We start from the raw sequence: 12843 nt of genomic DNA, 5'->3' as shown, positions 1-12843 counted from the left end.
TCAATATAAGGAGCTTTCTTATCTCAGCACTTACTCCAAGAGAAACTTCCATCTGCTCTATTTTAGAAAAGGGCTTGTCTGAATACTAGGCCTCAGATAGGCCAAAGTCAAAAACCCTTATGATAGCAACTAACTCATGCATAAGGTGGCTATATTTGGGAGAGGGTGGTCTTGACTCTACAATTTAGTTCACAAACTGTTTGTGAGGCATGGCAGACCTCCCACCTTCCATCAGTCATTGTACTCCAAGCTATCTCTGTATTCCTTTACTCTAAGTTACACACTCCTGTCAAAACAGGGGGTGGAAAGATAACACCAACCCAACTACAATCATACTCAGGCCTTAATGCCCAGAGTACAGAGGCTGAGATCAGAAATACAGGAGTACTGCCAGAACTCACCAAACAAGTCAAAAGTAGCTACAGGCCTCAGTACAGGACATATTTGTGAAAAGGAATACACAAATCACAGCAGGAGACTAGGGAACAAGGCTACATGAGACCCTCAACATCTCTGGCCTTCCAATTATCCCATATTAAATATACCAATCCGGTTGCACAAGGCAGCTGTAGTGCTGTGAAATTGTAGTCCATCACACCAATCATACCGACCAAAGCCTGTTATGCTTGCTCAGACAAACAGATAAACAAACTCTGATTTAGTAAGGGAAGGGAATGTTAGCTAATCGACTTTTTACCACAGTAATGGTAAATATCTATACAGACACACTAAAAATCAAAGCAGAAAAAGATGTAACTAATAGCAACCGCTGCCAAAGATACTCTTTCAAGGTCAGGATTAACAGGACAACTGTAATGATGGCTACCTTCAGATTTAACCATACTAGAAGGATTTTGCTAATCACACATATCGACACTCACCAACTATATTCACAATCAGGATAGGACAAAATATAATACTCTAGCAAAACTTAGCAAGACAACTATGGCCAACTTTAATCTACTAAAGACCAAAGTATCAAAAAGTAGGAGACTTGTTCCCTGAAAATCGCCCACTGAGATCAGGCCTGCTGAATTATATGTGTAGTAACACATATGCGTATGTATATATATATATATATATATATATATATATATATATATATATATATATATATATATATATATATTTTACCGTCTGATAAATATACAATTTTATAGTTATCTGGGTTGAAGAAAGATGTGTGTACATAAAGTTTAACCACAAACAAAGCACCACACTGGCCCATTTCACTGCTGATCCAGAGGAAGGCAAAAACCCTTATAAGGCATAGTGTAATTAGCCCCAGAAAGGGAAAAATTCCTTCCCGACTCCAAAATGGCAATCAGAAAAAATCCCTGGATCATCAGCACTTGGCCTTATTTAGTAATTGAGATAAAAAAATATCAGCTCATTACATATCAACCCATTATCTAACTTACAAAAACCCTAATCCTAATCTTTACTTAAAGAGACACTGAAGCGAAAAAAAAATGATGATATTATGATTTGTATGTGTAGTACAGCTAAGAAATTAAACATTAAGATCAGATACATCAGTGTAATTGTTTCCAGTACAGGAAGAGTTGGGAAACTCCAGTTGTTATCTCTATGCAAAAAAGCTATTAGGGCCCTTTTACACTAGCAGTCGCTAGCGTTCACGCTGAACGCTAGCGATTGCTGAATCGCAATTACCGGCGATTCCCCGACGTTCGCGGATGCGATTTTGCTATGCTATGCACTGCATAGCAAAATCGCGGCAAATATCGCTCCGCCGCGCGTTCGCGTTCCCGTCAAAAACGAATCGCGGTAGTGGAAATGACCTACCGCGATTCATATGTTAAAAAGCAAACCGTAGCGTTTGTAAAATCGCTAGCGGTTTGTGACTTTGCGATTCAGCCAGCGCAAACGCGCTGGTGGAAAAGGGCCCTTAAGCTCTCCGACCAAGTTAGTCGTGGAGAGGGCTGTTATCTGACTTTTATTATCTCAACTGTAATTGAAATGTTTACTTTTCCTCTGCCAGAGGAGAGTTCATTACTTCACAGACTGCTCTGAAAGACTCATTTTGAATGCTGAGTGTTGTGTAATCTGCACATATTATAGAATCATGCAATGTTAGAAAAAACACTATATACCTGAAAATAAAAAGTATGAGAATATTTTCTTTGCTGCTAATCTTCTAGTAATTATTCATAGTACACAACCAATTCACTATATCATATTTTTTTTTTCGCTTCAGTGTCTCTTTAAAGGGTGATATTGCAGAAATAAAGAAATAAAGGCTTTTACTATTCAGAAAGCATTAGCCCATAATGTGACTTACAACTAACTCTCCATCTAGAATATCCTTAATATCGCAGCCCACCCCAATAGGTCATAAAGTTATTTTTAGATAAACCAAGGTTTTCCCCATAGCTACTATTAATAGCTTTCCTACGGGCCCAATACACATAAGAATGTCCCACAATCCATACAATCTTCCTGGGTCTGAGATCCAGATCTTGTTCCATTCTTCAACAGATGACACAAGCAACTTTGAAACTTCTATCAGAAAAGTCTTAGCACACTGTCACTGTCCATCTGATGAAAAGTCTCTTTTCCCACTTGGAATTCAGGACTTAGTCGAACTATTTCACCCAATACAGTGGATCCAGTAGGAAATCCTACTGGACAGATAGCCTCAGGATAGCCTCTGGTCAGACTCCCTCTGGATGGATCCCTCTGGACAGGCTCCCTCTGGATCGGTCTCTCTAGACAGGCTCCCTCTGGATGGATTACCTCCGGATGGACTCTGGTCAGGTAGTCAGCTTTTATCCTCCTCAGGATAGATGTCTGGCAAGAAAGAAATGAAAAGAGTGCCAGCAAAAATCCAATAAATTCTTTATTTTTCCTAGTACTTGTAATACTAATATTATTCATACTCTCCACCATGAACTTCAAAACATACTTTGTGGATCTTTCTATGATCCCAACGGATCTCTCGCAATACCCCGTTCGCATGACGTCGCTGTACCCGTGCGAGTATGTGACTCCATACATGGCAGAGAGGATAAATTCCCAAAAGATTTTTTACACCATAATGAATTCCCATTTTTCATTCTTCCATTACAAGTTACATATCCATTTTCATTCCATCATACCTGCCACAATCATACCACAAACCCTAAATAGTGATGTATTTAAAGAACTTAGGTGGCCCTAGGCAGGGCTCTTTCTTTTTACAGAACTTAGGTGGCCTGGGCAGGGCTCTTTCTCCTCTTTGACCATACATTAAAGTTATTTTAATGTCTGGTCAGAGTTAGTAAAAGGCTATATGGCATAATATGAGCAGGGTCACAGTACAGCGGAACAGTGGCCAGCACTGTCTCCCTGTAACAGGGTTGGGTCCCCTTTCAGATTTTTAGCCACAGACATACAAAGAACATCTATATTGTCGTTATCCCTATAGTGCGCTTCAGGTACTACAACTATGGTTGTCCCCGAGACACACAGAAACAACACTAGAGAGACTAGCCTAAGGTCTCCTTACTAAACAAAATAGGCCCTAAACTATAGCAACCAGCAGAGGTGAAATTAAAATCCTGTCAGAGATAAAGTTTCTAATCAATACACTATAAAATTAAACAGTGTTTTTTTTCTCTGGAGTCTCCAGAACAGTGAAAAATCCATAGTATAATTGTCATAACAACATCAAATAATTCTACAGTTTGTCAAGAAGTTCAAGCAACCTAAAATAAAACTATTTTTCTAAGGATGAAAAAATGTTCTTATTTTCCTAGGCTGAGTGTAAATATATTCTCACTAAAAACAAGAGTGACTTAGAGTCAGAGCCTTAAACAACTTTCTGCTAATATATGTCATTAATGACATACACACACAGATGTTGTGGCGACCGGAGAGGAGGCAATAAATTAAAGGAGATAGATTTATTAACAGGAAGAGGGGTTATTAAGGTCAAAAACCCCACTATTGGGAAAGAATTCCTATAATACAAAGGATGATCTGAAATAAACAGCAAGTGTGACCCAGAACTACACATGCGATCTTAATTGACCTAAAACTGTATACCTGTCCTGACTATTTTATTTAGTATGTCCTCAGTGTTTCTCCATAAATTTTCCCAGATGAATATGGCTTTCATAGTTTCACAATATCTATAAGTACAAACAGTATACAATGTATTATTTTTTCAACAGTTGCATGACATTTAGAAATATTGAAGTTACAATAACTGTGCTTTATCAGTGTGGCTTGGAGGAGGAGCAGTTCTCTTATTAACCTCTAGGTGGCGAAGAGGCTGAGAAAATTCCTTCCACTGGGTGACCAGGCCAGTGAAGAATTAAATCAGACACAGTTTAGTTACAACAGCACGTAACATTTCAACAATGAGTTGCAAACAACATTAAATGCCTTTTCTGCTGCGATTTATAAAAAAAAAATACAGCCTAACAAATATGATACAATATTCAAGAAGGATTTATCCATGGAGAACTATTGAGTAAATCATTCGAATCTATATGCTTCAAAGTTACAAGCTATATAAATTCTGTCCAAATATGAACATTATTCTATCAAACTTATGGCAAACTACCATTACATGGGGAAATGATTTAACTCTACTCACTTGTATAAGTCTGGGTGACAAATGCCATTACTTAATTAATCCACTTTAGATTAAGGGAATTAGGTTGTACTAAAAACTCAATTCACTTTACACTATGAAACTAAGGTAACATGGTGACATAGCAGCCAGTACTCTCGCCTTGCAATGTTATTCAAATCCCTGCCTGGTCAACATCTGCCAGGAGTCCGCATGTCCTCCCCGTGTCTACATGGGTTTCCCCCAGGCACTCCAGTTTCCTCACCCAAAAAAAAACACAGACAAGTCAACCGGCTCCCTTCCAAATTGGCCCCAAACTATGATATATGATCTCACTATGCTACCTATGAAAAATATCAGAACCTCTTTTGGTCATGATATGAAAATTCCAAAAATCTATTCTGCAATATGGGAAACTTCATTCATATACATATAGACCTGGGTGACAGTTGGTATCAATGAATTAATTTAATTTAATTTAAGGATACTACGTTGCAGGAGAAAAATAATGACTGCTATGTCATTATTTACTAACCTCTAACATCTAACTAAGAAAAAACCTAAGATGTTGTGTAGATAAACATGACAATTAATTTACATCTTAAAATATTCTCCCAAAGGAATATATAAATTATCCACTGTTCAGAATAATCCAATAATATAACTCATAAAATTCCTTTCTACTTCTATACACGTACATACATATATACATATGCATGTATACATGTATACAGATATATTCTACGCTCATAAAGGCTTTTAAATGCATTTTTTTCAGCAGGAAAAAAAATGACAAACTAGTACGTTTAAGTTACTTCCTCATTTTACTTTCCTGTCACTGACTCCTTCAGAGGTAAAACCCACACAGATGTTGACGGCCGTAGATCACTGAAGAAAAAATCTGCCATGTCCCAATGCATTTTTAACTAAAGACTCAAGACTAAAAGGGGAACTCTAACACTATTTAATAAAGTTACTTAAGTATTTCTGACTATTTCAAAATCATTATTAAAAGGAACACATAGTTTCTTTAGGGGGCCACATGCCTGTCTAATTACTTGAGACTAAATGATTTAAAGAAGTAATCTCCTAATAAGAAAGAAGAAAACCTATTTTATGAGGCAGATATACCTATAGTTTCAACACATACTTTCATGGGTGCCCAGTGACGTAACTAAGGAGCTGTGGGCCCTGGTGCAGGTTTTACATGGCCCCCCCCCCAAGAACTTTATACATAACAATTGATACAGCGCACCAAAACTTGCCAAGGACAAGCACAGTGTCAGAGGTGCAAGAAGGGGATGGGGAACAGTGTGTTAAGGATTGCTACTATTCAAAGCATCTATAGAAGTGATTATTACCCCCTATTGTTACACCCCTGCGGGTACCACCTCTCTACCATACATATCACAAGCATGTACTCAATACAACTCTCAATTTACACACATATGTGTCAGTTTACACACAATATATATGAATACATTATGATACATGTTATTCTATATCCTTATGAACTTTTTACCTAAGTTTGCAATAATTAATTACATTACTATATTTCTGAAATTTTTCTCTTACAGAAAGGCTTATATCAAATGACACAGACATATTTTTATTCAGATAATTTTTTGACGATCCATCTGCACAAAATTCCAGTAAAATCAGATATTTCAAAGTGGCATCTGAAAACCCAGTTTTGTACGTACATAGAACTTCTTATCTGACTTATATGAGTGTCTTTTATATTAATTTTACTAATCATTTCTCAGAAATACAGTAAGGATCTTATAACAATTTATATAATAATTTATCATCGCTTGCGCAACCTATACACGGAGAACATACATAAAAACACACTGTTAGTCAAGATTAACACACAAACAAGACAGACTTGGACATATATAATTCTAATCACCGTTAGACATAATTCTTTAGCCAATTGTATATGGATTGAACTATTATTCCTTTCTCCCCCTAAAGGGAATGACAGCCCAAGACTAATATACTATATTATATTCTAACCAAGGATGACCAAAATATTTTTCTTCCAGATATTCTGGCAACACAAAGGTACATAAGTTTCATCTATATTAGGGATTGGGATAGGAAACATTTTGACAGTATTTTGACCCATTGATCTAATTTCAGTTTTATACTGTAATTTAATGGCCCTCTATTAAATCTATGTGTCAAATACAAATATAAGATATTGCCGTACCAAAACTATTTTTATCAATAACTAATATTTATCAATAATTCTATAATTCTCATCTCATGAGAACAAAACAAACTTTGTCTAGGGATTTTTCCTTTCTACATCCTAACTAAACCCAAACTGTTTCTTAGAATTTAATAACTTTTTTCTTAACCTTACTAATAAAACAGATTATTATTTACAAAACAAACACAAACAAATAATCTAAAACATCTGAAATTTATCTGACATTATAAAAACCTTACAAAAATAAACTATAATAAACCCATTCAAAACCTAAGAAGAACTACAAGTACCCAAAAATCCATACCATATGGTGTCCTGTTCATTACCCAAATGAACACTATTTTCTTACCAAAAGAAAATATTTATTGAAGTTGATCAGACTTCAAATTTGTTAGATTTTTCCCCCCAAAAAATCTATATTTCTCTTAGACCTACTAAGAGAAGCGATAGACTTACCAAAAGTCCCTTCTCCCTAATATTTTTTTTTTTTTAAACTTAAGGCCTTCTAAAAACCTTATAATCTATATAATTAAAATTATACTATCAAAAAACACAAACTCCAAAACCGGATTCGTTTTGGTATCAACAGAAATTTCACATAAATAATATAGACACCTCTCTCTTTAAAAAACAAAAAGAGAAATATCGTCATATTACTTACGTGAATTCTGAAGAAGACCATCCGCGGCGAGTCCCCAGCTGAAAGGAGTGGTTACTATTTAAGTTCATGTCACGGCCTTGTCAGATATCAGATGCGTTAGACTACTTAATTTCCTGGCGCCAGGGCACCAAATAGTTAACAAAAGACACACACACACACACAGAAGTTGTGAGCCCAAGATCGTTCTGTATTATGAGTTCCAGACTTCCTTATATGTTACAGAATACAGAATTTGCTCATGCGCAGTATATCATCATATGTCACCATAATTACAGAAAGTCATATGATTTACAAGAAATAGCACAGTTCAATGATCACGGGGAAATATGTTATTTATGACCTTCCAGGTGTCCCCATTTGGGGCACTTATGGGTTTTGCCCAGCAAGAAGAATTTGACTATTCTCTACTTCATGCAGCCAACTCTTCCTGCACAGATGTGTGTGGGTGGCTGATTGTTCTATAGACACATTAATATCACATTGATCAGATACATGTATGCTTGTATATGAAATTGATCTATATACTAATATATATATATATATATACATATATACCTACATATCCTTTCAGTCATCATGCAGCTGTAAAAAGGCTGCTATTTATCATTATCATTTAGAAAATAGATTTTATTTCTGAAATCTTGTATTTTTAATTTGGGTCCACTTTAAGCACAATGAACTTTTACTGGCACCAGTGCTGCTCAGATACCATTTTTCACTATCTGGAACTAATTCAGATCCGGATACCCCTCTATCCGATCCGGGTCGGATATCTGAATCAAAAATGTTCCAATCCGAATCCGGGTCGGGTATCCGGCCCCAGTATCCTGGGTATCTGGCCGGATTCGGATATCTGGATAGAAAAACTGGAAGTGCCCATTAAATTGCTTTAAAAAGGGCTTTTGGGGTCAATGAGGCATGTAGCATCATTATTTTGTAACGGGAAACACTAATTGATGATGTGGGGACTTAAAATCCCCCCCCCCCCCCAAAAAAAAATGGCTGTCAATTAACATCAGGCCTAGGTTCCAGACAGCGGTCGTGCAGCCCACTTTGGCTATCATTCATAAAGGGGTGTTTGGTAAATAAAATCAGTGCGGAAAACACCGCATTCGGTAGTTTAGACTTCTGTGTGCTCATTCATAAAACTGTGTACAGTTGCGCTAGCACTGCAGTGATTTCCCGCACTAGGCTGGCTCTGGGCTGTCGGTAGGCTGGCGTAACAGGAGAAGCTGCCTGAGTCCCTCTGTGTGCTGCTCTCACTGCTGCTGCTTGGGAGGTCTGTCTCCATTGACATAGCTGTAATCCGCAATCTTATCGCTACTTCCAAGGGAGCGGTATTCCCCGTCCGCATACCGCTTGCTCTAATCTTTATGAATTGACATTTAGTAACATTTGTTAAGATAATCACCGCACAAGGGGGTAATTTATTGCTCTACTTGGGAATGTCAACTGTTGTTGCAGAAACAGCCTTTATGAATAGACATTTTGCTATGTACTCGCTGTTTTCAGCAGGAAATGCTTTATGAATGATAGCCATTGTGTCCAAAGTCCAAAATGCAAAGTGCAAAATGCCACATGCAAAGTGCCAAGTGCAAAGTGCCACATGCAAACACGTGCAAAGTGCCACGTGCAAACACGTGCAAAGTACAAAGTGCCACGTGCACACACGTGCAAAGTGCCATGTGCAAAGTGCAAAGTACTACGTGCAAACACATGCAAAGTGCAAAGTGCCAAGTGCAAAGTGCCACGTGCAAACACGTGCAAAGTGCCACGTGCAAAGTGACACATGCAAAGTACCACGTGCAAACACGTTCAAAGAGCAAAGTGCCACGTGCAAAGTGCAATGTGCCACGTGCAAACACGTGCAAAGTGCCACATGCAAACACGTGCAAAGTGCCACGTGCAAAGTGACACGTGCAAAGTACCACGTGCAAACACGTTCAAAGAGCAAAGTGCCACGTGCAAAGTGCCACGTGCAAAGTGCAATGTGCCACGTGCAAACACGTGCAAAGTGCCACATGCAAACACGTGCAAAGTGCCACATGCAAACACGTGCAAAGTGCAAAGTGCCACGTGCAAACACGTGCAAAGTGCCACGTGCAAAGTGCCAAGTGCAAAGTGCGAAGCGCCACGTGCAAACACATGCAAAGTGCCAAGTGCAAAGTGCCATGTTTGAACGTGGCATGTGGCATGTGGCACTTTGCACGTGTTTGCACGTGGCACATGGCACTTTGCACGTGTTTGTACGTGGCAGGCAGCAGTTGGCCTGGTGTGTGCACAGCACACACACAGACACATTGCAGCTGCAGCAGCACTGCCGCACACACTCTAAATGCCACACTATGACATCAATCAAGCTAATGAATGATTTAACTATAGTGTAGTGATAGTAAAGGGGTTAATCACTGAACAGCTCATCACTGTGTACAGCCCTTGCCTGCAGGGGTGAGCCTGGGGTGCCTGGCACCTGGGTGCAAGATTTTCTCTGGCGCCTTTGGGAGTGGTTAAATTAACCGCGCCCAACCATATAACCACACCCATGTCCTGCATGTGATACCCCATTCCTACCCCTCTTCCACGGGCTTGCTCTTGGCTGCCTGCGAGTCTGCTAGTCTCTGGACTGACTCAGGCTGAGAGGCTCTGCGAGTGCGACGCAGTGTCACACTACGTATTTATGGCTGCCTGCCGCCACCCTACTCTCGCTCGCTGTCGTCGGCTCCTCCCCCCGCCAAGCCCAAGCGTGAGGTGGGCTGCCTGTATCTTTCCCGTTGCGCTGCGCAGCCTGCCAGTGTTGCCAACCTTTCACATTATTTTTTACTGACAAATACCTAAAAATTTACTGACAAAAGATTATTTTTACTGACAAAATTTCCCCACTAAATGCACATAAGAGAAAGCGTTTCACCAGTAAATGCACATAATGAGAGACAGCTTTTCCCCAGTAAATGCACATAATAAGAGACCACTTTTCACCAGTAAATGCACATAATAAGAGACAGCTTTTCACCAGCAAATGCACATAATAAGAGACAGCCTTTCATCAGTAAATGCACATAATGAGAGACAGTTTTTCCGCAGTAAATGCACATAATAAGAGACAGCTTTTCACCAGTAAATGCACATAATAAGAGACCGCTTTTCACCAGTAAATGCACATAATAAGAGACCGCTTTTCACCAGTAAATGCACATAATAAGAAACTGCTTTGCACCAGTAAATGCACATAATAAGAGACAGCTTTTCACCAGCAAATGCACATAATAAGAGACAGCTTTTCACCAGTAAATGCACATAATCACAAACAGCCAGCGTCCCCAGTATATGTAGCCAGCCTGGACCCCGTTTAGGTAGTGAGTGACAGGGACCCCGTTTAGGTAGTGAGTGACAGGGACCCCGTTTAGGTAGTGAGTGACAGGGACCCCGTTTAGTTAGTGAGTGACAGGGACCCCGTTTAGGTAGTGAGTGACAGGGACCCCTTTAGGTAGTGACAGGGACCCCTTTAGGTAGTGAGTGACAGGGACCCCCTTTAGGTAGTGAGTGACACGGACCCCTTTAGGTAGTGAGTGACAGGGACCCCCTTTAGGTAGTGAGTGACAGGGACCCCCTTTAGGTATTGAGTGACAGGGACCCCCTTTAGGTAGTGAGTGACAGGGACCCCCTTTAGGCAGTGAGTGACAGGGACCCCGTTTAGGTAGTGAGTGACAGGGACCCCATTTAGGTAGTGAGTGACAGGGACTCCCCCTCTAGCCGCCACCGCTCTCCCCTCACCTTGCAGTGTCAAACCTCAGGATCAGCAGTGACCCGACCAGTAAGAGCGGGTGCCGGACGCACCCTCTCTATATGCGGAAGTGATGTCACTTCTGCATATCAGTGCGGTGTGCTAGGTCCTAGCGCCCGCACTATTGGTCGCAGCCTGATCGAGGTTTGACGTGGCTAGAGGGAGGGAGGGAGCGGTGGCCAGAGGGGGTGAGCAGCGGACGGATGGTGCCTGTCAGAGACAGGCGCCTGGGTGCAATGCACCCGCAGCACCCACCCAGGCGCGGCCCTGCTTGGCCCAGCAGCACTGCAGCACACACTCTAACTGTCACACTATGAGACATCAATCAAGCTAATTAACAATTTAACTATAGAGTAGGGATAGTAGTGAAGGGGTTAATCAATGGACAGCTTTACATTTATAACTGTGTACAGCCCTTTATAGGCCACCAGCACTGGAGCATGTCTCTCAGTGTGCATTCAGCAAGCCAGGACGATCTGTCTCATCATGGCAGCCCTCCTTATTATACAGGGGGGGCTGGCCAGTGTTCCTTTCTGTGATTGGGTGCCAGAGCTTAGGCTGGGAGGCCTCTGATTGGCTCAATGAGGTCAGGTGGTGCCGGCCAGGGTTCCCCTTTGTGATTAGTTGCTAGGGCTTCTGCTGGGAGCCCTCTGATTGGCTCCAGGACGTCATCACCTTAGTTACAGTATTTCGGATCCGGATACCCGCAATATCCACGGATATGCACGGTATGCGCCCAACTATCCGCAGATAGCTATCCGGATTTAGGCACAGCTATCCGGAATCCGGATCCGGTCGGATAGCTGAAAAAGTTCGGATTATCTGGGTTACCCAGATATCCGGAATCCTGATGAGCAGCACTGACTGGAACACAATGATCTCTAAACATCAGGATCTTATGGGCATGTGTGCATCTCATGATCAGGCTCACGTTCCTGGGAGCGCTCTGTGTTTGCACAGTTCAGAGAGAATTCAACTGTTCCAGAGCAGAGCACTTCCGGCAAAGGGGACACTATCACCAGGGGTTGTGATCTTCCAGAGATGAGAACGGAGGCCTGGCTCACAGCAGAACCGCACTATGTGCATGACTCTTATACCGGCCAGTGTAATTATGTGTAGTAGCCAGCGTGATGACGCATAACGTGCCAGGCGGGGACTCATATTGTTAACTTCAGGGGGAAGTCACCAATTAACGAAGCCTCCAGCGGGACCAGGAGAGGAGCCAGGAGGACACTGGGGCACCTTGCAGCCTACGGTGGGCTGGAGGATTCCCCAGGTAAGTTTAAATTGTGATTTTAAAACCTGCTCAGAGTCCCTTTAAGAGAAGTATACAGAGGCGTAGATACACTGTCCAGCGGTTTGTGAAGAGGTTAACCTCTAAGTTTGGCTCCACTTTAATGTAACTTACCCCAAGTTAGAAGAAATGTAAAAGGCAATTTTTATTGCAAAAATATAAAGCCATTTAGGGGAAACTGTTCGGTAAAAGAAAATGGCCCAATTCACCAAGAGATCAAACTCTCTTGTTCATCCCTATTCTTAAGTTACCAGGAACCCCAGAAACCAGGTACCTCACTTTATAGAGTGGAAGTGTCATGGGGACTCCT

This window comes from Hyperolius riggenbachi, chromosome 4 (assembly GCF_040937935.1).
Source record: "Hyperolius riggenbachi isolate aHypRig1 chromosome 4, aHypRig1.pri, whole genome shotgun sequence".
Lineage (NCBI taxonomy): Eukaryota > Metazoa > Chordata > Amphibia > Anura > Hyperoliidae > Hyperolius > Hyperolius riggenbachi.
This window is presented reverse-complemented; position numbering follows the sequence as displayed.